The sequence below is a fragment of the Vicugna pacos genome, chromosome 12, assembly GCF_048564905.1.
Source record: "Vicugna pacos chromosome 12, VicPac4, whole genome shotgun sequence".
Lineage (NCBI taxonomy): Eukaryota > Metazoa > Chordata > Mammalia > Artiodactyla > Camelidae > Vicugna > Vicugna pacos.
The window spans coordinates 6,354,575-6,380,843 of NC_132998.1; the positions used below are offsets into that span (position 1 = coordinate 6,354,575).

General features: G+C 42.5%; 1 protein-coding gene and 2 pseudogenes across 1 annotated transcript in view; 1 reads left to right on the forward strand and 2 right to left on the reverse strand.

The window, feature by feature from the left end:
- The window catches only part of LOC140700041 (uncharacterized), a 105,148-nt gene that overhangs the window by 63,604 nt on the left and 15,275 nt on the right, over positions 1-26,269 (reverse strand). The gene's annotated exons all lie outside the window — the stretch shown is intronic.
- Positions 14,390-15,314, forward strand: LOC102537130 (olfactory receptor 6C4-like; annotated as a pseudogene).
- On the reverse strand, positions 21,385-22,112 carry LOC102536889 (lymphoid enhancer-binding factor 1 pseudogene; annotated as a pseudogene).

Below are 26,269 nucleotides of genomic sequence, written 5' to 3' on the forward strand. Positions count from 1 at the left end.
GGTCTTATTTTTTTTAATCCATTTAGCTACTCTGTGTCTTGTGAGTAGAGAATTTAGTCCACTTACACTTGGAAGTAATAATTGATAGGTAAGGACTTACTACTGCCATTTAGTTCACTATTTCTTGGCTGTTTTGTAATTCCTCTGTTCCTCTGTTCCTCTCTTTCTCTGTGATTTGGTAATTTTACGCAGTGCTATTCTTAAATTCCTTTCTCTTTTTGTATATGTCTACTGTGTATTTTTGCTTTGTGTTTACCATAAGAATTACAGAAAACATAACAGTCTGTTTTAAGCTGATAACAAATTTGCACACACATTAAAGCTCTGCATTTCTACTCCCCACCCCTGCCATTTTAGGTCTTTAATGTCACAATTTATCTATTTTTACCTGTGTATCCATCAACAAATTATTGTAATTATAGTTACTTCACTGCTTTGTTATTTAACCTTCATACTAGATTTATAAGTGATTTCACCACCAGCAGCATTACAATAGGAAAGTATTCTGAATGGGACTCTATTTTTAATTTTATCGGTGAGTTTTATGCTTTACTATATTTTCCTGTTACTAATTTGCATCATTTCATTTCCTCTTTCTTCTTCAGCTATTGTTTGTCTGTAAAACTCTTTCTCTCTCCTTTAATTCTGGAGGACAGCTTTGCCAGGTAGAGGATTCTTGGTTAACAGTTTTTTCTTTCAGCACTTTGAATGTATATCATCCTGAGAGCTGTCTTCTGGCCCGCAAAATTTCTGCTCAAAAATCCACTGGCAGTCTTATGAACATCCCCGTATCATAATAAGTTGCTTTTGTTTTGCTGCTTTTAAGACTGTCTCCTTGTCTTTAACTTCTGTTGGATTACAATGTGTCTCACTGTGGGATTCTTTAGATGCAGCTTATTTGGAGTTCTGCGCTTCCTGGGTCAGGACGTCTGTTTCTCGCCCCAGTTTAGGGAGGTTTTCACCCTTATTTCTTCGAATAGGCGTTCTGCCTCTTTTCCTCTCTCCTCTCCTCTGGAACCTCTATAATGTCCATGTTCACCTGCTTGGTGGTTCCTGAAAGGCCACTAAGTATCTTCACTCTTCACTCTTTTTCCTTCTTGCTCTCTGCTTGAATAACTTCTACTGCCCCATTTTCAAGTTTGTTGATCATTCCTTTTGCTCAATCTAGTCTACTATTGAACCTCTCAACTGAATTTTTCAGTTCAATTATTTTTATTCTATTTTTCAGTTCTATGACTGCTGTTTTCTACTTTTCAATATTTTCTATCTCTTGTTGAAGTTTTCACTTTGTTCATGCATTGCTTTCTTGAATTAGTGAGCATCTTTATGACTGTTATTTTGAACTCTCTATCAGGTAAATCATTTCTTTTTATTTCATTATTGTCAGTTTCTGGAGATTTAGCTTCTTCTTTTGTTTGGAATCTATTCCCCTGTTTCTTCCTTGACTCTCTGTGTTGGTTTCTGCACATTAGATGAAACCACCGCCTCTCCCAGTCTGGATGGAATGGTCTCCTGCAGGTGTTGAACCCTGGCAGTCAGCCCAGCCTGAGCTCCTGGTTGTCTGTTTAAACCTCAGCCATTGTCCGAACTGCTCTCTTTGTTTTCAGCGGCTCCCAAGACCCATCAGTTTTCCAAAGGGGAAACTCTTAGGCAGCGCCTAAATGTGGGTTGATTGGAAGCTGGATCCTCAGACAGGACTGAGAAGTGTGTAATGAAGGCCCTTCTATAGAGAAACTGGGAGAGGAGTGTTTGTACTTGCTCATTCCATGCTGAGCTGTGGGGTATAGCTGGGGGGTATTCCTGTGTCCGTTTAAAAAGTGCATTTTTGTTTCAGTCCTGTGGGACTCGAGAGTGTAAGTCCTGCAGGATACCAAACCCGGGTGATTGAGGGCCCATCCCTCGAATGGCAGCTGTAAAAGCTGGGGCACTAGTTGTGTGGACAAGCTCCTTCCAGGGAGATGCTTGGTTTTACTATTGGAGTAAACCAGAGGGAGAAGGCGGGGCTCTGGGGAGGGTCACAGCTGGCACCTGGGTGTGTGCTAACTAGATGCTGGGCCCCATGCAGCCCTTTGCAAAGTCTGCAGCCAAACCCCTGCCAGGAAAGTGGAAGCGGGAAGATGGCATTTCTATCTACATCCTCTGAGCTGGGGCCTAAGGGAGTAGCCCAGCGGGTGCTGGTGCTCCCACTGGTTCCCTGTTTGCTGCATTCCTGTAGGACTGGTGGACACAGGCCCTGCTTATTTTCAGAGGTCAGTGACATGGGAGCTTGTCCCTTGGATGGAAGCTTTAGTTAAAATTGGGGGGGGGCGGTGCTAGTTGTTCAGTTTAGATCCCTCACTCCACAGGGAGAAGCTGGGAGTTGGGGGTCCCCTCAATTGCAGGGCACTGCGCTGGGGGTGGGGTTGATGGGGAGGATGTGCCTTTCCTACCCCTTCTGATGTGGATGTTTTCTGTTACTTGATGTGTAGGAACCACTGCGCCAGGCTCTGGGTTTCTCTCAGAGGCAATTGCTGCATGAAAAGCCATGTACTCTGTGCCTCTGTGGTAGAAGGGAAATTCGGGAGCCTCCAAGTTACCATCTTTGTCCTTCTAACTTCTTTCTTGAACTCTGGACCCACATCTCCAACTGTGCATTTGGCAGCTCTATTTGGACGTGTAATAGCTCCTCAAACCCTGCTCGTCCGAGGTAAAGCTCGCCCTTGCTTCCCCGCCCCTAAAGCCTGCCCCTCCCGTGGTGCCCCTCTTCAGCGACTGGAAATCCCACTTGTTACTGAGTCCAAATTCATTCTGCTTGCTGCACAACAGGCCAGTAAGTCTGGAGATGAGGTGCTGGGGCAAGGAATAGCAACTTTACTTGGAAAGCTGGCCGACCGAGAGGATGACAGACTGTCTTGGAAAACCATCCTACTCCAGTCAGAATACAGTCTCCTTTTACACAGAAAAACAGGGGAGGCGGTGTGGATGGTTGTTGCAAACTTCTTGCCACAGGAAGCCTTTGTTCCTGCAGCTGTCCATGTGGGTCAGGCCTTGGTGTCCCTGTAAGCTTTCAACAAAACAAAGGTTGTTTTCTGTTTGGCAACTTGCCATCTCCACAGAAGTGCAGGAGTGCTAACATCCTTAAAGGTCAGAGCCCCGAGAATAGGCTCTCCTGTACATTTCAGGCTAAAGGCAACACTGTTTTACAAAAGGTGCAGAGCTGGCCAGGCTAAGCCTGGAACACTGCAGTGGTTAAAGTCACAGGAACACATCTAATATGGAGTCAGATTTGTTCTTTTCCATTACAGAGGGACACACTGAGAGCCTCCTGGCGATTGGCCGGAGGCATGGCCTGCTGAGAGCAGTCTGGCAATCGGTCAGAAGGGCCGCGGGGGTCACAGGGAGGCATCATGATGCACCACGGGCAGTTATAAAAGCCGGGGCCGCTGCCGAGGTCAGCCATAGCAGAGATGGCCTTTCTGGTTCTCTTTCTGCTTGTGGCCGCGTCCTCAACTGCCTTCTCCACTCCCACCTCTGCCGCACTCCATGCCCAATCCTCTTGCTCCAGGACCCTCACCCACACTGTGTACCCCACTTTAATGCCTGGATCCACCTTTGGGCCCCTCTGCTGGCGGCAAGTCTGCGTACCCACACCCGGTGCCCCTTGCACCGGCATGGGCTGGCCTGGCTCCTCTCCTTCTGGTTCCAGCCCCGCGGTAGGGGATCAGGCTCCGAGAACAGGAGCACAGCAGACCCCTGCCCATCCTGGGAGCGCCCCTTCCAGGCCTCTGGCGTCCCAACAGAGCATCCAACAGGCCAGCCAAGAGCCCACGAGGAGAAATTAGAGAGAGGGCAGCCACAGACCCCCATGCCGCACTCCCCAGGACCCCGTCGAACTGTGCTGTGGGTATCCAGCCTCAATCTTTCCATGGCTGCCTTCTGCCTGTGGCTGTCAGCACCTCTGCCAGGCCCAGGTCAGCTGGCAGGAAGAGGCTGCTACATGGTGGAAGAGGAAGACATCCTGCCAGGCCTCATGCATGCTGTTCCCATGCTGCCCTCCAGGCATATGAACCCAGAGGCTGCAGAGGGTGAGGAGAGGGGCCCCAGAAAGCTCAGATCACCTCCTGGTAACCTTGGCCCTGGCTCCCTCCGTGACTCCCAGCACCAACCGTCACGAAGGGAAGAACCACCAGCCCAGCCTGCCCTACAGCCAGCCAGCCAGACCGGAGGCCGGGTAATGGAGCAGCAAAAGCAACCTGGACCCACAGGGCATCCTGACCGTGACCGCCATATGAAAGACCTGAGGCCACCAGCCCAGGCCAGACTCCATCTGCAGCTGCTGTGGCTGGAGCAGTGGCGTCAGTGGCTGACGAAGGAGGCGACGGCGGCCTTTGGCAAGGGCAGGCCTGGGACTCTTCAGAGTGTGGTCCTCCTCCTGATGGGTCACTGGGCCGAGGTGCTGGCGGGCCCCTGGCCTGGGACCACATTCCACCTGACGTCCTGGTTCTATAACACCTTTGGGATCCTTTGCCTCTTAACAGTCATCTTGTGGAGGAGAAAGGTGCCAGCAGAACAGGAGCCGCGGGTCGTGGCAGGGAGGGAAGGGCGTGGGCACATCCCAGGGTAGCCCCCGGCCCTGAGCATAGAGGAGTCCTTGGCTGAGCTCCAGAGGCTGCAGGAGAGGTATTATAAGTTGGAGAAGGAAGTGGAGGCCTTGCAGCAGCAGGAGGAGTGGTGCAAGCAGGAGGCTGAGGTCCTTGCAATAGGGTCTTGGAGTGTTTGCTCAGTGAGGCGTCTTAAGTTTTCCCTCGGCAGCAGGGGGTGCACTCGGGTGGGGGGGGTGAGTTGGGGGGAAAGGGGGTAGGGGGCATGGGAGGAGAGCTTCCCATGTATGTGAATTCTCAATAGTGTGTTGGAATGCAAAACAAGTGTCCACGAGTGATGGTGGCCCCGGGGACCACATCACACGGAGTCCTCACACCCTTCAGCGGGCTAGTGTCCACTGGGCAGGTGCCTCTGTGGCTCTGAACTATGGAGAGCCAGCACCACGACACCCTGCCCGACCTGCTGGTGCCAGGGCTCAGCGGGGTCCCTTCAGATGGAAAGAAACCAGGCAGAGGGTCTGCTCCTGCTGTTTCTCAAAAGACCACTTCCAGCCTGAGACAGCCAGTTTGTGGCAAAACTCAGGTTTGCACCTGGCGTTCTGGCTCTGACCTCCAGCCACGGTGGCAGTGTCCCTCCACCCCAGGGTCCTGCGTGGGGCAGGCCTTTGATGATCGATCACGGGGGAGGGACCAGAGGCGGGAGCTCTACTCTCTGCTGCTGGGTGGGAGCACGGGGAGAGGGGGCGCAGACAGCTGGCCACTTGCTCAGAGCCACAGAAGCCCTACAGGACTGGGGGTGGACTTGCTCTGGCTGCTCTAGGTTGGAGGAGCGGGGCTGGGTGGACAGAGCAAGGCAGAGCAGCTTTCAGGTGGGAACTGGGAGACCGGAGGGTGCTGGTGGATGTGGAGGGAAGTGGCAGCTTCCAAGAGGCAGAGCTGAGCGTCGGTGATGAGTAGGGCACTGAGGGCTGCGGGGCAGGGTGGGATTCATCTCCCAGGAGCCACCCCAGCAGAGTCCCCTCTCACGTCCTCGACCAGCTGCAAGACCAAAGAGCAACCGAGTCAGTGTTCTCTGATCCCGAGGGGGCAACACGGCCCACCTGGCCGGGCGCTCCACACAGCAGGGCCTGACATAAACTTGAGGTTGGTCACAATTTTATCATCTACTAGTTTATTTTAAAGGGCCAAACTCTTTCTCTCCTGAACACTTTCAAGCCTATTTTGAACCACATAGTTATTTCTTTGTAGAGATATCCACAGACAAATCCTCTGTTAATGTCACCTTGTTTAACATTATTTTAAGAGTTTTTTTCTCCTTTTCTCAGGGATATTTATAGGTAAATAAATTAAAAGAATCAGATTTTCACAAAAGCTGTCTAAGCATGTTTCCAGGAGTCTAAGAGACACACATACCCTTTTATAAAAGTGTGTTCCCCGTTAATCTATCCCTTATATCTACAATCTACTATTAGGAATTAAATTATTTTCTTTTGAGTCTTCTTCCTATTAAAATGCAATCAAGAGAAGCAGTGTACCAGTGTACTATAGAAGTAAACAGCCTCAAAATCTCAGTGACTTAAATAACCAAAGTTTATAACCTCTCATACTATATGTTCAGTGTGGGTCAGCAGCCAACTCTGCTCCACATGGTAACTTCTGCATCATCTTATAATGCTGCCGTCCCCACATGAGATGCTTCAAGGGTCACAGAAGGAAACACACAAAACAGGAAATGTCTCAAATCTGCAATTAAAAGCTCCGCCTAAAACCCACTGGCTGAAACGTGTCAACAAATGCAAAAGATCCAAGCAGTGTGATCTTCCCACACATACAGAAGGAAAAGAGAACATGAGAACCTGTGAGCAAAAGATGAAAACACCTTATAGGCTAGGATATGTTACCTTTTCTTTCCCAAATGACAGCCAAGTCCTGTAAACAAAACTAGCTAAAGAAATTTGGCAGAGCAAATTACCGCCATGAAAATTGTAGTGAAATGTTGGTGGGAATGTAAACTGGGGTGGCCATTATACAGAACAGTACAGAGGTCCCTTTAAAAACTAAAAACAAACTTACCATATGATCCAGCAATCCCACTCCTGGCCATATATCCAGAGGAAACTCTAATTCAAAAAGACACATGAACCCCAATGTTGACAGCAGCACTATTTACAACAGCCAAGACGTGGAAGCAACCTAAGTGTCCATCAACAGATGACTGGACAAAGAAGATGTGGCATATATATATACAATGGGAAACTACTCAGCCATAAAAAAGAATGAAATAATGCCATTTGCAGCAACGTGGGTGGACCTAGAGACTATCATATTAAGTGAAGTCTAAGTCAGAGAGAGAAAGAGAAGTCATATGATTATCAGTTATAGGTGGAACCTTTAAAAAATGATACAAATGACCTTATTTACAAAACAGGAATAGACTCAAAGACACTGAAAACAAACTTACAGTTACCAAAGAGGAGAGCAGCAGGGGGGGATGATAAATTAATTTTGGGATTACATATACACACTACTATATATACAATATATAAACAACAAAGACCTACTGTGTAGCACAGGGAACTATATTCAATAACTTCTAATAACCTATAATGGAAAAGAATCTGAAAAGAACATACATATATATTATGTATAACTGAATTACTTTGTTGTACACCTGAAACTAACACAACATTGTAAATCAACTATACTTCAATTAAAAACAAAAACTGGAAAAATAACATATGAGATTGCTCATATGTGGAAACTTAGAGAAAAAAAAAACAAAGCACAAATACAAAACAGAAATAGACTCACAGACATAGAATACAAACTTGTGGTTGCCAAGGGGGCGGGGGGTGGAAAGAGATAGATTGGGATTTCGAAATTGTAGAATAGATAAACAAGATTATACTGTATAGCACAGGGAAATTATACACAAGGTCTTATGGTAGCTCACAGAGAAAAAAATGTGACAATGAATATATGTATGTTCATGTATAACTGAAAAATTGTGCTGTACACTGGAATTTGACACAACATTGTAAAACGATTATAAATCAATAAAAAATGTTAAAAAACAAAAACAACAAAAACTGTAGTGAGACAGACTGAGGAAAACAATGTCTCATGGTTTCATCTTTTAAAAATATAAATCATATCATGTCACTTTCTTTCTTAAAACCCTCTGAGAGCTTCCCATTACTTAAATTCCAAATTCTTCACCACAGTCCACAAGGCACTACCTCAACTAGCTCTGGCCCAGCTCTTTCAACACTCTGCCCTCGGCACTGACTGACAGGCCCAGAAGAGGTAACAATTACAGCTGATGTTCCTTCTCCTAAGAGAACTTCAGAATGAATTACATCCTGTTATTTCCTCCCTGTCAACTTAATCACTACCAGAAAACTCTCTAGATCATCCTTCATTACCCCCGAGTGATCTGTCATCTTCAAAATCCTCTGAAAATTCTCAGCACACCTGTCCTTCACATATTTCTGATCCTGGAGAGGAGGCAGGTACCCTCCTGCCTCTCCACTGCCTTTTTTTTTTTAATTCACGAGATAGTCAGTAGAGTAACATTTATTGATGGTATACTTACACCAAGACTGCAAAAAACGCTGCAGATAAATGGATGAAAAGTCATGGTTCTACCCTCAAGGCCCTTATAACCAGTAGGAGACCTCATGGTAAGTATTATAGCAGAAATACACCAACGCAATCAAAAGGGAGAGGACAGAGCAGATACTACCACCTGGAGAAGTTAGGGAGCATCTCATATATGTATTCTCTTATCCTTAATTCTCTTCCATTCTTTTGTCATATTCGCATTTATTATCATACACATGGATGATATTAAAACTAATCTTATTGGAGAGAGAAGAGAAATTTAATATTTCTTTTCCCTTTTTTAAAAAAAATTTTTGAAGTGCAGTTGATTTACAGTGTCAGTTTCGGGTATACAGCAAAGCGATTCAGTTATACATACACATACATTTTTTTTTTCTTTTCAGATTCTTCTCCATTCTCTCCATTGCCTCTTACAGACCAGGGTCCTCTATTTTCAAAACCTGTAATTCCGTTAAAGCACATGTCATCAGATTATACCACTCCTTGTTCAACTACTCCCTCAGGTATCTTGTTGGTTCACTGATAAATTTAGCAACTGGCTTACCCCAACTCTACCACTTACTCCTGGTTTGATTGTTTGGTGACTTGAATAGCTACAGAGATTGATGCACTGAACCAGTGTGATGTTCTGTGGGCTGGTGAACTCAGCTTGGCTCAGCTGGCTGGCTCTACTTCAAGCTGTGGGTCTGTTCACGACACTGAGGACAAGAGAACCTAAGAAACAAGTAGCTGGATTCCATGGTAAGACACACGCTTGCCCAGGGGAAGAAGATAAATTCCAAGACACTGTCGTTCCCTGCTTCCTCAGTGAAGTTTCTGGGATTCCGGGTGTCTAAGGGCATATCAGGGTATACCTTCAAATTAGAATAAAAATTACTACATTTTGTACCTCCTAAGAGGAATCAAAAAGTACAATACACTACATTGATGAGATAACATACACCACATTGGTGACTGCTGTTCTGGCCCACGTACTAAGTAATCCATAAAACTGCTCATAATAAGGGAAAGCTCTCCAGATGGCCCAGACTTTGATGCAAGCAGAGTCCTTATGACTCTGGATTTCAAAGTATTCAAAGTGTCGGTGGGAGATCAGGACACAGTGTAGAATTTGTGGCATGCTCCCATAGGTAAGTCTGAATACAAACCCCCTAAGATAAATCCACACCATCTTTAGCAATTAACTTGCTGTTTTGAGAAATAAATGTTTTGCTTGTTACTGGGCCTGGCACAGACTGAATGTCTATTCATGGGACAAGCTAAAAACATGCACCTTGAACTACTCATCATGAACTGAGTGAATATTTTTCAAAGTCATAAAAATAGAAGCGTCTGAAAATGCCCCAGCTTCAGGTGGAAGTGAGACATAGGAGATGAAGCTCATGCAGACCCTTCAAGGCAGAAGCAACGTGCACAGGCAGAAGGCTCGCACTCCTGATGTATTAACTCTTCCTCTGGTGCCTCTCCTACCTCAAACCACACCTGTAACTTCATGTTTGGTGGGGGTCAGGGAGGCGGGTTCCCAATGACTAATGGACTAGGGAAGAGAAAATAAAGCCTTCTTTACAAATGGCTCTGTGCCATATACTGACATGAGCCAGAGGTGGACTAGCATGGTGTTACAACACCAATGAGGCACGGCCATGAACAGTAGTTGGGAAGGGAAATCATCCCACCAGCAGAACTTTGATATTAACAGTTGTCACTCTGTCTGGAAGGAGAGATGTCTAGAGGGTTAGACCTATACCATTCAGTGTTTAGAAGATAATGGTTTGTCTATATAATCAGAGACTTGGAATGAAAAAAAAGTTGGAGGATTGGTTAACCAGGAGGTTTGGGGCAGAGGAACAAGGATGGACCTCTCACAGTGTGACTGAAGCTGAGGACACTTGTAATACCTTATGACTGAGTGCTCGCCGTAAGTCTCCTTCAGCAAACACACACATCCACCACGCACATCTATCAGAAACTTGGTAGACTTTTCCTTTTCAGGGCACAGAAGACTAAAGTGAAGGGAAAGGGGCTAATGGGGAAAACGCTAAACCCTCTACATAGCTCGTGTTACCTGACCAATGTAAGATTACCACGGCAACAGAAGGCAAATGGCCTCCTACACCTTGTTCTTTAGGAGGCATATGGTGTTAGGAACATTAAACAAATAATTAAGGTATGTCGTCCAGCATTATGCACAATATAATGAAGGTGTGTTGTGTAGTGTTATGCGTAGCACATGGTAAATGGCTCAAAAAATATACTGTTCTAGTTCCCACGATTATTTTTCATCGTTGTCATTACTCCAGCTTCCACGAGGCTTTTGAACTATACTGATGCTCTCCTGCTAACTTCCTCAGCATCTCTTTGGACTTCTTCCCCAGTCCCTTATTAAAAGTTCAATTCCAGAGTTCTCAGCAAATAGGGTTCACTGGCACGCTCTGAATGGGGGTCTCCTGGGATCTTTCTCTCCTTCCTCATCTGATTATGCTGAGGTCTCCCCAGAACAGAATATTTAAAATATGCTTCCATCTGGTGTAAAATCAGAAGCAGCACATATCCAGGCACTGATGAGTCAGAATGGAGGAAACAAGAGTTTAAAGGGAGGGTGGTTTCTATTATCACTACCATAAACACATTTAACTTAAATAAATCACACCTCAAAGGATTACCTGCTGGCTGGGGGGCATTTTACATTTAATGTGGAGATAACAAGTGGCAAATGACAGCTAAGCTGATATACAGCAGGAGGAGTAGGAGCTTTTCTACCAAATTTTCATAAGTTTGTGAACTTTTGAGATGAATTAGGTCAGTAAGTAGCGGTGGGAAAGCAGACAAGTTCAGTTTTATGCCACCTTTCCTCCACATCTGACTTCTAAACTGCGATTCATTCCATAGAGGTGCACGGGTAAAACCCTACAGAACTTGCCCTGAAAGCCAAGTGTAAGTATATTCTCAGCTTCTAGTTAAATCAGTGTTACCTGTTTGTGATTACAGAGCATGAAATTATATTACTGTGATTTTTCTTAATTAAAAAGTAACTCACGCTTGTTTTACAGTATTCATGGAATACAGACAAATATAAAGTAAAAAGAGACAGCTCCCCTTATGTCCTCCACTTCCTCATCTAACTCCATAAAAGCAATACTGAAAATTTCTCCAGATCTATGTGATTATGCACATAAAAATATAGTTTTAGAGCATGTATGATATATACTTTTTAACCTAAATGGGATAATACACTACTGTTCGGCAGCTTGCTTTATTCACTTAGCAATATATCAAATACATCTTTCCAAGTGAGTTCACATAAATATTTCCCATTTATTTGTATTGGTGTATTGCATTTTATAGTTTGGATGTGCCAAAGTTATTTAGTCACTTCCACATTGACGGAAATTTTAATTGTTTCCAAATTTTTACATTTATAAACAAGGCTATAATGAACATCCTTGTAAAATGATTGAAACAGAATTATCATAGAATTTATATAGAATATGGATGTGAAATTTTGAATGATAACATACATCTGTTCACCAAAGACCATCAATTAATGACCAGGAAGTGCAAGAACCTGGACATTCAGGTACTGGATGACATTTTCAGGTTCCACACATCCTGTGATTGGGACATTCTTAGGGACAATGGCAAAGATGGCTCTCTGGTGTTCCAGATAGGCACATGGGCCAGGGATATATGGAGCGGGGCTAAGGATTTCTTTATTTCAGGAAACTTAAAAGATCAGAACAATATGAAAATGCCTAATTGATTCTAAAATTCAAAGCTTCTTTCTTGGAATGAATGCCAACATTTCTGAAAAAGAATATTATGACCACATAATCTGGTAGCCCACTTCCTGGTTCTGTGTTTGGGCTGTACCTGTATCTTATGGAAAGTGACTCAGCCCATCCAGGGAGCTTAGGGAGCACAGACAGAGGAGTCCAGGTACAAATGAACACCTCCCTCTAAGTGTCAGGGGTAAGAATTTAAAGTAGTTCCTGAAAGCCCCTCCTGAAATCATGTGCTCTCTGAGGTTTCTCTTTCCATCAGTGACAGGTCAGTATTATGAAAACAAAGCATGAAGGAGTTCTGTGCCCAAACAAACTTTACATGCATTAAGTCATTTAAAAATTATTGTATTCCCCTCACCCTCAGTAACACATAACAGAAATACAGATTTTTATTTTTTGGGGATAGAGGAGCACCAACTATGAACAAGGAAAATCTCAAAATACAGCCTTGCTAACAGAGGCCTGGCTCTCAGCCCCTAAAATCTCACCAGAGACTACATGACTCATTGATCATTCATCAGTGGAAGAGAGAAGGGAAGTGGTAACATCAATTTATAGATTGAAGAGACTTTACCCTAGACTAACTCTTGAAAGTTCCTATTCATTGTCAGACAAAAAAAGCTAGGAAAATGCACAGTTTATATGGTTGATTTTCAAGGACAAAGGGTAAACAGAGAACAAAATGGGGGGAGGGGGTAAAAGAAAGAGAAGGGCACCACCTTTTTTCATTTATTTAATAACCATGTATTTTGATTATACTGTGTGTTTTTGCCAATGTTACTGGGGACTAAAAGAACATCAAAAGAGAAAGAATGTATTTATGAAGAGCCTGGCATAAAACCAACACTACAGTCATTCAGCAGGTGTTGGTTCTCTTGCCCTTCCTCTGCATTTAAGGAACTCACAGTCTGTTTTGGGGAAAGGTGACATATACACAGAAAACAGAAAATGGTCAATGCCTGAAAAGAATGCATCCTATGTGTTAATTCTTATCTTAGAATCAGACATCTCTCTGCATTTATTCTGTGTCACAGATTTTCAGATACTCATTTTGATGTAAAAATTCCACACAGAGTGCAGCCAGTCTGGAAGGCAGTATGGTGGTATCCAGCAAAACTGAAAATAGAATTATCATAGGATCCAGCAAGATATGCTGCTGGGTATACACCCGAAAGAAATGAAAGTAGAATTTTGAAGATATATTTGCACACCCATGTTTACAGCAGCATTTTCACAATAATCAAGTGATGGAAGCAACCCAAACATCCACTACAGATAAATAGGCAGACAAATGTAATATATATGTACAATGGAATATTATTTAACCTCAAAAGGGGGGAAATCCTATCACATGGTACAAGATAGATTAACCTTGAGAACATTATGCTAAGCAAAATAAGCCAGTCACAAAAAGACAAGTATTATACATAAGTTATCTGCTGAAAACGGCTTTGAGAACTTGAGAATTGTGGAGAAGTTTAAACAGAAGTTAAGTAATTTTTATTACAAATTTACGGTAAAATGTATAATAAAAAGATGTAAATATTCAGAAACCTGTTCCTTATCAATAAGCAAAAACTAATTACATGAATTCTCAAAGTATGGTATAAATAGCCCCCTAATCATTCAAGTTATTCATGAGAAATTTGTAAGTAAGGCTTGCAACTTTTGATTCCAGTTATATTTTTCTAGCCAGAGAATATCACATACTTATTAATATAATAGACATGGATACGGAAGAAAATTATAGCAGGGATCTGATTGGAGAGGTACCATCTATTTCTCTGCTAAAACCATCTAAGACAGGAGAACTAGGGCCTGAGGGAAAGCTGACACTGGCAGCAAAGATTCACAGACTGATAATATTAGTTACAATGGTCCACAAATTCAAAAACATCAAAGGGAAGTTAGGCCATCTTTGGTCACCACAGTTACAACAGCATTGCTGATTCCCTCCTAAAGGCTCCTCAACTGCAGCTAACAGGTGAGCTTTCCTTCTCACACAGAGAACAAGAAAATTACAGGAATGAGGTGTCACTGCCAAATGAGCAGAAGCAATGAAAGAGCAAAACTAGGGCTATCATTCAAAGTGGAAATAAAAATAGAAAACAGAAAAAGATCACGTAGGCACTGGTTTAGAAGACAGGCTAGGAGAGCTGAGGAGGAGCCTGAGAAGGGGCCGTGGAGGACACCCTCCCACGTGAGACTTCAGGGAAATCGTTCTTGTGACGAGTCACCCTCTGTCCCATAGAAAACCTCATCCATGTCAAAATGACAGGAAAAAAGGCATTTGAAACAATTCAATAAGAAAAGCTTAACCTCTTCTAAATGCTCCTGGGCTCCTCTTCCGTTCTCATCACTGACTTCTTTCCTTTGTACCTTCATAGGCAGCAAAGGGCAGCAATGAGAAACCACACCTTTTTGACAGAATTCATTCTGCTGGGACTGACAGACATCCCAGAGATTCAATTTGTAATCTTTATACTTCTCTTCCTCACCTATGTATTCAGCATCTTAGGTAACCTGACAATCATCACCCTTACACTACTGGACTCCCATCTCCAGACTCCCATGTATTTCTTCCTCCGGAACTTCTCCTTCCTAGAAATTTTCTTTACAACCACTTTTACTCCTAGGCTACTGTTCAGCATCTCAACCGGGAACAAGAGCATCAGCTTTGCTGGCTGCTTCATTCAGTATTTCTTTGCCATATTCCTTGGGGTCACAGAGTTTTACCTTCTGGCTGCCATGTCCTATGACCGCTATGTGGCCATCTGCAAACCCCTGCATTACACGACCATCATGAGCAACAGAGTCTGCATCCAGTTGGTTCTCTGCTCCTGGCTGGGGGGATTCCTCATCATTTTATCCCCAATCGTCCTAACCAGTCAACTGGATTTCTGTGCCTCCAACATGCTGAATCATTATTTTTGTGACTATGGACCCCTCATAGAAATATCCTGCTCAGACACACGACTCCTGGAGCTGGCTGACTTTATCTTAGCAGTTGTGACCTGGTGGTCACCCTGGTGATGGTGATTCTCTCCTACGCAAACATCATCTGGACCGTTCTGAAGATCCCCTCTGCTCAGCAAAGGAAGAAGGCCTTTTCCACATGTTCCTCCCACATGATTGTCATCTCCCTCTCTTACGGCAGCTGCATCTTCATGTACATAAAACCCTCAGCAAAAGAAGGAGTTGCCTTCAATAAGTAGCTGTGCTCAACACCTCAATTGCCCCTTTACCCAACCCTTTCATTTACACCCTAAGGAATAAACAAGTAAAACAAGCCTTCAAAGATGTGTCCAGAAAGATTGTGAGTCTTTAATGAATGTAAAGACCTCAAACTCAAAAGAAAATCTGAAGAGTAATAATATTCTTGAATTCCTCCCCATGAAAACAAAGGCAGAACTCCTTTAACCCTCTCCTTAGTAAAATAGCATCTCAGATGAATTTATCATAAAGAAGTGTCAAAGTTATATTCCAGACTTGCCAAGGAGTGGGGGGACGGAATCTTCCAAAACCAGTTCAAATATTTCTTCCCAGTAAACATATTTTTGAGCCAGACATTTTAAAATTTTACAAGAAATCTAAAACAATACCACTCTTCTCATGACTTTTTTGCAGATTATAGTTATTTTAAATAAAAATATATTATTTGTAAAAAAAATTTGTGCTAAAAAGAAATGTTTGTTTTACAATTATTCTAAAACAAATATATAGATTTTTAAGTTCTCAGTTTAATTTCTAATAAGATTAAAAATGGATATAGATATAACCACTTAATAAATTTTTATACAAAAAAGATGTAGCTAGGTAACACTGTCAGTCTGAGTACAAAAATGGAATAACTGGATAAAATTACTAGGACTGTCACAAGACTGATGGTCCTGGGCTTATTGGAAAAGTTTAACTTTACAAATGAGGCTCTTAATTTCATGAAAGTCTTTAAGAAAGTTGTGCAAACATATTTTCAGAAATACTAGACATTTTCCAGAAGAGGCTAGTAATTACATTTTGCAATAAGGCTTTATTTCACTCTTGGAAAAAAACACCATCTTCTCTTAAGGTTGAGACAATTTTCTTCCTCATTATTCTTGCTCTGAGAATTCTAAAACTGTCTCCTTTTAGACATTTAATACAAAAAGGATTTTCAGTTGTAGGGTTGATACTTATGACTCTACCTCTCCTTCCAGTCATGAAATTAGAATGAAAACTATCACCAGGGGCATCGCCAACAGAGTGAATATCCAACTTCCTCTTAAGGGAAGATTCAGAAGAGTAAGACTCTTCAGCCATGTTGCAATGGACAAAACCTACAGCACTCTGAGTGACCCTGAGCTGTAGAGGACATATTTTGGAGATGAACTTGAGGAGGCTGAGTGAAAGAACTGCCTAAGGATGCCTCAGGGGAAAACATCCACATTTTTTAAGGATTTGTTTTTTAAAGTGTAGTTAAAGTGGGGAGGGCAAAAAAGCCTATATGGTGTAAGGTGTCTGCATCCTTTGAGGTAAAATCTTGATTCTAAGTGGACTGGGGAAAGTTAAGCATGCATATTGTAACTCCTACAGAAATGACTTCAAAAATTAAACACAGAGACACAGTCAAAATCACAAGAAATAAGTGAATTTAAATGGAATCATAAAAAAAACTTCAAATAACTGAAAAGTAGGCATGAAAAGGGAAACAGAGGAAATAAACAGATAATAATAAAATGATGGACATGACTCCAAACAGATCAATAATTACATTAAATATAAATGGTCCAAAAATGCCATTTAAAATAGAGATTATCAGAATGGATTTTTTCTAAATGACATAACTATATGCTGTCTAGGTGAAATTCTCTTTGAATATAATGATTTATGTAGGTTAAAAGTAAATAATCTAGAAATATATACCATGAAGACACTAACTACAAGAAGAGTCGATTCACCAAGAAGACATCCAAAATGCATTTGTACTTAAAAACACAATTGCAAATTATGTAAGTTAAAACATATAATTCAAACAAGAAATAGAAAATCCACAGTTGTAACTGATGACTTCCACACCCCTCCCTCAGTAATACATATAATTAGCGGACAGAAAATAAGCAAGGATATAGAAGAACTGAACAACACTATCAAATCAATTAGATATAATTGACATTTATAGACGATTCCACCTAAAACAGGAGAACACAGAGCCTTTTCACATGCACATGGACTATTTACCAAAACAGACCATACCCTGGGTCACAGAACAAACCTTAGCAGATTTTGAAAAACTGGAATAATATAAAGTATGTTCTCAACTCATAATGGAACTAAACTTGAAATTAGTAATAGAAACGTAACAGAAAATTCTCCAAGCACTTGGAAATTAAACAGCACACTTCTCAATAATTCATAGGTCAAAGAGGAAGTCTTAGTTAGCATCTCCATTGTCTCAGTAACCACCTTTGTGTGTGTGTTACAGAAGATGAGTGAATTCTGGGCATCGAATGTGAAATACTGTTAGCTATAGTCACATGGAGTATGTTAGATTCCCAGAACTTATTCATCTTATAACTGGAAGTTTGTACCCTTTGACCAACATGTCCCTATTTTCCCACTCCTCAGCCCCTGGCAACTATCAATCTATTCTTAGTTTCTGAGTTCAGATTTTTTAGATTCCATATAAAAGTGAGATAGCACAATATTTGTCTTTTTCTGTCTGATTTATTTCACCTACCATAATACTCCCAAGGAACATTCATGTTATTGTAAATGGGAGAATTTCTTTCCTTTATGGCTAAATAATACTCCATTGTGTGCGTATCCATCATCCTTTGACAGATGCTTAGATTATTTCCATACCTTGGCTATTGTGAAGGATGCTCCAGTGAACATCAAAATGCAGATATCTCTTTGACATACTGATTACACTCCTTCAGATATGTGTATATATATCCTAGAAGTGCAATTGCTGCATTGTGTGATAGTTCAATTTTTAATTTTTTAAAGAATCTCCATACTGTCTCCATAGTGGCTGTACCAATTTACATTTCCAGCAGCAGTGCACAAGGGTTCCCTTTTCTCCATATCTTTGCTGACACTTATTTCTTGTCTTTTTGATAACAGCCATTCTAAGTGGTGTGAGGTAATATTTCATTGTGGTTTTGATTTGCATTTCCCTGTTGTCGGTTACAAAATTCTGGTTTTTTAAGTGAAAAAAAAAAGTGAATGAAGGGCCACAAATGGCAAAGTATCTTTCTTTCTCATGCGTGAATTGTATTCCATTACATATACGTATGCTGCATCTTCATTATCTATTCAACTATTGACGTGCACTTAGGATGCTTCCACATCTTGGCAATTATAAATAATGTTGCTGTTAATAGCAAGGTGTATGTATCTTTTTTAATTAATTTTTATTTTGTTGTTGGCTTTATTTCTTTGAAAACTATGTAAGTTTGAAAAGCTAAAGCTCTAAATGTTCTTAGAAACAATGAACAGTACATACATGTAAACTAAAAAATACATGTGCAGTGAAAAAAATGAGCTATCAAGCCATGAAAGACATGGAAGAAACTTAAAAGACATATTAGTAAATGAAAGAAGCCAGTCTGAAAAGGCTACAAACTGTACGATTGCAACCAAATGACATTCTGGAAAAGGCACAGCTACAAAAACAATAAAAAGATCATGGTTTCCAGGGGTTTGGGGAGAGGGAGGGAGGGAGGAATGAACAGATGGAGCACAAGGGATTTTTAGGTATGATACTATAGTGGTGGCTACAGGACATTACGCATTTGTCAAAGACCATAGAATTCACAACATCAAGAGTGAACCCTAATGTAAATTATGGACTTTGGTTGATAATAATGTGCCCATGCTTGTTTATCGATTGTACCAAATATGACACACTGATGAGGGATGTGGAGGGTAGGGGAGTATAAATGTGTAGGTGGGGACGGCTATGTGGGAATTCTGTATTTTTTTGCTCAGTCTGCTGTAAACCTGAAACCAATCTAAACAGTCTATTTTTTAAAAAGTAATCTCATTAAATGTCATGGCTTTAAATAATGAAAAAAAAAAGAAACTAATGTTGCAGTTTTTACTATTATTATCATCATTATTGCATCACTTCCCACAGGGCTTTTCTCCTGTAACTGATCCCCTTGTGACAGCTTCCTCACGAGTCTCTTTGGAACACCTTCCCTAATTACCTGATAAAAGTTAATTCCCAACATTATTTTTTTAAAAACTAATTAAAATTTTCTGGACCTGGATCCCAGGACAATATTTTATCCCCCAATGTCTCTGCTGAGTAAACTAGATAAAATGTGTATCACTCAAACTGGTATAAAATTGAAAAGAAGTCCATAACCAGTCTTCAGACCAAATGGAGAAAATGAGACTTTGAAGAGTAAAATGTTCCTCTATTTTTCAAATAGTTTAAATAAGGCAGCATCTTCAGGATTTACAGGTCCAATTATAAACGGGATCAGTGTATAAAAAGGGCAGTAACGAGTGCTTGGTTACAGGTAAGGGGAGCTAGAAACTCTTTCTTTCCAAACTAGTGCCTAAGAAGCCTGTGTGCTTTGTGAACAATCAGGGAATCAAGTAGTGTTAGAAAAGTGGAATACATGTTACATTTTATTCCACTTCTTCCACCACATCTGACTTCTCAAATTTGACTCACCCTTCAGTGTATCAAGAGGTAAGATCCCTCAGCAATTTTTCTGACTGTCAAAAAGTATGTCCACAGTTCACTGACATTACCCTTCTATGATGACAGATTATATAAGATCCACTTCAATGTGATTAACTCTCATTCAGGCTTTTTTTTTAATGTTTAAATGATCAAGATGGGTACCATGTAAAAGGGAAAGTCTTTCATTTTTCATGCAGTGGCATTCCAGAAATAGCTATCACTGACCGTTTGGTATTTTTCTAGACATTCTTCTATGCACTTTAAGAAATATGCACATAAATTTCCAGTTTCTTCCACAGATACAACCACAATATATATAATGAGAAACAATATAATTCACTAGCAGTATGTTGTATCACGTTGAAGCCAGTATGAATAAATTTCACACTTTATTCCAAATGGAAATGGTTGTCAGTTCTTTACTTATTCACCTATTGGTGGAATTTTTATTGTTTAGTTTTTCATTATTACAAATACTGATGAAATGAACATCTTAGAACAATTATATACACAGACTTGTGCTGGTATTTCTCTGAAACGGAAATATAAATTTTTGAATGATAATACAGAGAAATTCCTTAAAGACTAAGGCTTGTGAACAGAAGCCTGAGCCTCCCAATCACAGGGTGACGTTGCCTTGACATTACAGTCCAGTGGCTACAACGATCCAAGGGCAAGGGTGGTCCTACACTATGAAATTGTTCTGGATAAGCACCCACCTCAGAGGGCATCTTGAAGATCCTTAGTTCCAGTGATACTGGAAGATCAGAACAAAGATAAATGCCCAAAAGGATCCTTGACCCTGGCAGGTTCTTTTCTGGGAGGAATCCTTACTAGTCCTTAAGTGACCAGACTGACTCTTCTCTCTACTTTTTGGTTAAGAGTCACATCTATGTCCTGGAGACTAAGGGAACATAAGAAGGGATCCAGGTCCACTAAACATTTCTCCCTGACTGTTTAAGCAGTTAAAGAAAGCTCTCCTAGAATTCTACCCATCTGTTATCTCTCTCCCATCAGTTAAAACCAAGAGAAAGGGAGACATAAAGAAAAGAGTGCAATATTGCAAAGCTTTCTCCAGCAATGCTACCAGGCTCAAAAGTCCAAACACATAAAAAGAACTATTTGCTCCTGCACTGGAGGGTTGGGGATTGTTACTAGGCAAAGCCAAAGGATACAGCAGGTGTCCGATATGTTCAGGAGAGCAGCAACAAAGCAAATCACCAAGGGCATTAAGGCTGCAGAAAGATGAGACATTACTACCAGGATCTTAGAGAGGGGTTTCATCAGTATGAGAAGAAAACAAAACAAAGTATGGATAAAGGGGTAAACATTTGAATGCAGGAGACGAATTAAGGTGGGCCAGCTGACTACTGTGTTGTTCTGAGAAAAGGGCTTCGGAAATAGAGCTGCCTACACGGGAACTTTAGTAAACAGATTTTGTGAAGGGCTAGTTGAGACAAACAGACACTCTGTTTGGATCAGATGGACAAAGGGATTTACCATTTCAAGAGAAATCGACATCCTCCCCTCAATATTCCCAAGTTTTGGTGTCCTTCTCATCACTCATTTCTCCTCTTCTCAGCTTCGCAGGCAGCAATATTAACAATGAAAAACCACACCTATATGACAGAATTCATTCTGCTGGGACTGACAGACATCCCAGAGATTCAGAGTATCATCTTCATACTTCTCTACTTCTTTTTTTGTTTGTTTGCACTGAAGACTGAATTTTTAATATATCTGCACAACATATTGGTTTATACTGTGATCATAGATGTTCAAAACTGGCATTTTGAAAATGACCGTTTGATGCTTTTCTTCTGTTTTTTTGAATCCTTGCTTGGAGTTGACATCTGATGGGATGTGTGATGGGTGTGATCCTGGAGAAAAGTGCTCGTCGCTGTAAGTGATGAGGAGGGTGAGAGGATGGACTGCATGGGATGGCTGCACCACGGGCACTTTATTTGATGTTCTCGGGATGGGTGGAGAAAGAGATCCATTTGACATGTATGGGTCATTATTCATATTTGGCATCATTATGTACCCTGAATAACTCGAGTAAGAGGGTCCCTTGTTGTAGAGGCCTCCATCTGGATGCTTTCCTTCATCAGGGTGTTCTCTGGCCTTGTCATGGTAGGACTCCTGAGAAGTTTGTGCTTGTCTGGCCACCTCGTGTCCGTTGCTCGCCGGGATGATTTCGGACTCGTTAACCAAGGAGGACTTGATGTCGGCTAAGTCACCTTCCTCCTCAGGGTGACTGATTTCGGCGAAGATCTTCTCCTTCTGGGGATCGCCCTCGTCCTTGAAGGGAATCATCTCGTCCGTGGCGCAGAGTTCCGGGTCCCCCCCGCCGCCGCCGCTGCCCCTGAGAGTTGGGGCATCCCGACCACTCTGTAATCTCCGCTCCGCTGGGGGAGCACCCCAGGCGACAGCAGAAAAAAGAATGGGTCAACGAAAGGTGGGGGAAGAAAAGGAGAATTGGAAGGATGCGTGAGGGAGGAGAGCGGGCGGAAGCCGGGCCGGCGAGCACGGGGCTGGCGGCCGACAATCAGAGCAGCTGCAGCGGCGCCCGAGCCCGGGCAGCCGCCTGCGCCTTCCCACTCTGCCGAGACCAACGCCGGCGCCCGTTCCCAAGGCCGAAGGACACAGAACTGCTTGGGCCGCCGCAGCCGGCGCCTCTGGGGGCGTCTGCGCGGCGCGCGCTAGGCTAGGCTAGGCTGCCGCAGCGGCCACCCCACGCCACCAGAGTCTCCCGGGTCTGCGCGCGGTGGACGCCGGTTCCGGAGGAGGTTCGACTCTCCAAAGTGCACAGGAGGGTCCGTCGGCGCGTCTCTACGCAAACCTCTCCACCCTAGCTTCCCTGGATGCCAATCTGGGAGTTTGTTTCCCGAGAAAAGAAGGGAGCTGGGCAAAACGACTCCCTTTGCCCCAGTAGAGACGGTGCAAGGAGAATCAGAAGACAACGAAATGTCCACTTCCTGAAGATCCCCTCTGCTCAGCAAAGGAAGAAGGCCTTTTCCACGTGTTCCTCCCACATGATTGTCATCTCCCTCTCTTACGGCAGCTGCATCTTCATGTACATAAAACCCTCAGCAAAAGAAGGAGTTACCTTCAATAAGGGAGTGGCTGTGCTCAATACACTAATTGCCCCTTTACTCAACCCTTTCATTTACACCCTAAGGAATAAGCAAGTAAAACAAGCCTTCAATAATATGGCCAGAAAAATAGGGCATCTTTATTCATTTTAATAGCCTCAAAATCAATGGAAATTCTGAATGATTCATGAAGTTACTCCAAATGATAATTTGAGCTTCTGATATCTGCTTTTGTAAAAGTTATTTCTCAGATAAACTGTGATCGCATTTGGAAATTTAGTTTCAAATCTGCCAGCAAGAGAGAGGTATTCAAAGAAGTTCAGATTTTTTTTTCTACTAGGTATCTCTTAATAAAGAAGGCAAATTAGGAAAGTAATATATTTAGAGTACATAAAAAACAGAACTGTCTGATTAAAAATGATTTTACTCATCATAATTGTGGTGATCAGCTGAGTGACTAAGTCCACCTTCCCATGAAGGGCTCTTAATCTTACCAATCGCTATCTCAGAAGAGATTATACATGATGTCACACACACAAAAGAAGTCTACTTCATATAAACTTCTCAGGTTTTAAACAACTTTCTTTCTCAAGCTTCTCCCTCCAGCAACTCTTAAAGACTGCATCTCTCTGGCATCTCCTACAGAAAATATTTCCTACTGTAAGGCACAGTGTGGGACCTTGTGATTGCTCATAAGAGTATTTCTAACTCTCATTTGAGGGCTGAAATTAGAATGAAAACTATTATCAAGGAATCATTTGGACTCCACTTAAAGGAAAATTCAGGTGAAGAGATATCTTAGGCCATGTTGGCAATGATCAAAATCTGTAGAACCTAGAGTGTGGCAAGGCACACCTGACTTTCAGCAGCTACGTTTACAGACGGACCTGAGGAGGTTAGGAGTGTTACACAGACGCTTCTTAGGGAAACCTAGGATGCTGTGGTCTATCAAATTCCTCCACAACTTCCTGCACCTGAAGCCCCTTGACTGCCCCTCTGACCTTGCCAATCATGTGGTAACTGCATCTGACAGTTAAGTGGAGCCACCTGGCCTTACTACTTCAGGCCCCATCATTCCTGTGAATACTAACAAGCCCGTCTCCATGACTATCTGTCCTGTCAGCGTCTCCGGTAAGTGAGAGCCATCACTGAACATTTTCATAATGCTGGTGTCCCGCTCCACAACACACTTCTCCTGGCCTAGGTGACAGATGCGTCCTCAGGCCCTCCTATGGAACAATCTTCTAGGAGGTCCTACATTCTTGCCTCATATATTCATTCCATCTTTCCCACCTCCCTCAGCCTTTTTATTCCTTCCTTTACCACCTTCCAGAGCAACTCACGTATTTCCGTGTCACTGAGTGTTGGACGTCACTTTTTCACGCACTAGGAGTCCCCCCCAGCAGTGGTGAAATCCTTCCTAGGGTGTTAAATCCGACACCCTGAGAACGTGTTCCCAAGTCAGTAAATTCTTGCTCAGCCAGTAGTACATTCTGGGGCCCTCATCAAAAGCCAATCCCTCGAACACGTCTCTGACTTGAGCCAGTCAAGCTAGCCCATTTCCCTCATTCCTTCAGTGTACAGGATCTTTCCTCCTTTACCAAGCCCAGCATATACTCAGCTGGATTATGCTGGGTTTAACCCTAGTCATCAGCCCGGCATCTCAGAGAGGAGCTGGGGACAGCTCCTGAGGGAAGCACCTGGTTCCTTGTGGGGAAGAGGCCTCCTAAGCATCCTCCAGCAGCTCTTAGTGAGGAAGGGAGGCCACCTCTGCAAATCCAAGGTGTTCGTAACAAGCTGATAAGTTAAAATTCTCAGAAGCATCCATCCAGATATGCCTTTTCCATGTCTCCACCATCAGGATCCTGAGCTTCCTAATAGGCCTGCCTGGCTAAGCATTCAAATGCCTCTGGAGCTCTGTGCCTCTAACAAGTAGATGAACATGCCACTCAACTATGTCTGTCCTCCCACTACAGAGATAATGGCCTCTCTGTAACCCACCGCAGAGGTAGGCCCCCGGCTCTCATACCTACCCAGGAACTGACTGGTAATAGCGCTTAGACTCTCGTCCCTCCTCGAGGCATCAATACAACTTAGCATCAACCAGTCAACTCTACTGTCTTTCTGGGCATTTTTCCTCTGTATTTTTCTAATGCCTGCAACATCACATCTGCCACTCTGTTCCTCTCCACTGGGACATTTCTCCAGATCAACACAAGGGAATCTCAATTAGAAAATGAGCCACCACACTACACACAAGGTAACACCAGCCCACACTTGAAGGATTTTGAAGTCTGCAGTGAGCTGAAACTATCGAGAGCAACAACTGAAACTCAACTCAGCAACTAAACAACTAACTAAACATCTGAAACTAAATTCCTGACTCAAAGGACTTGTGCTATCGACCACCAGCCTTACACAACAAAATGCATGGCCATTTCTGTGTACAAATACTATTTACCTCAGTCTCTATGGTTTGTCTACACAGGATATTAAACCTGCATTCAGAAATTACAAGACACATAAAAAAGCCAGAAGAAACAACCCATTAATAAAACATAAAGTTTTAGACCAGACTCGGAAATGACACATGTATCAGAATTATCCTACAGGGACTATAAAATAATTATGAGGCCAATGTTAAAATATCTAATGAACAAGGCAGATAACGTGAAGAATCAGCTGGGGAACTTTAACAGAACATTTTTTAAAGTAAAATAGAATGGTAGAACTAGAAAACACAGCGACAGAAATTAAGAATTTCTGTAGTGAGCTCATACACCTACTGGACAGAGTTTAGGAAAGAATCAATGAAACTGAAGAAAGGTCAACAGAAATTATCCAAATTAAGAGCAAAGAGGAAAACGTGTGAGAAAAAAAGCAGACTATTTTAGAGCAATGAGACAGTATCAAACATTCAAAAATATGTGCAGTCACATGCTAGGCCACAAAACAAGTGAGGGTTACAGATCAGGAGATAACTGCCATTGAAAAGATAGTCTGTTGCTCACAGTTCCCAAGAGGAGGGGGCATGCCACACCACGTGGAGCTGCATGAAGAAATACCACAGTCAGTCAGGAGGCAGAGGGAGCTAGGGGATGATGTGGGCAGGAGACTTTTTTGTGCTTTTCATGGGAAGGACTGGGTGAGGCAGGGTAGGCAGGTTTAGGATTAGCTAATCTGAATAATTTCAGTGGGCTCTGGGTTTAGGGGCTGTCTCTGGTTGTCTGGTACCTGGCTTTGGGATGATTAGGGCAGGAGGATACTGGCCCAGACTATCAGAACTCGGTAAAGGTGGTGGCTCTGGGTATGGACTCTGGATTGCTTCGTCTGCATATAGAAGGCATGCTTGCAGGTAAGTCATTTGTTACCTCTAGGAATTAGCTGACTCTGGGAGGGACAGTCTACCCAGGGTTAGTAGGATTCTACATGTCAAAACATCAGAATAAAAAGACAGGCTTAAACACAGGGACCAAATCACTAGGGTTCTATAGATCAAGTGAAGGA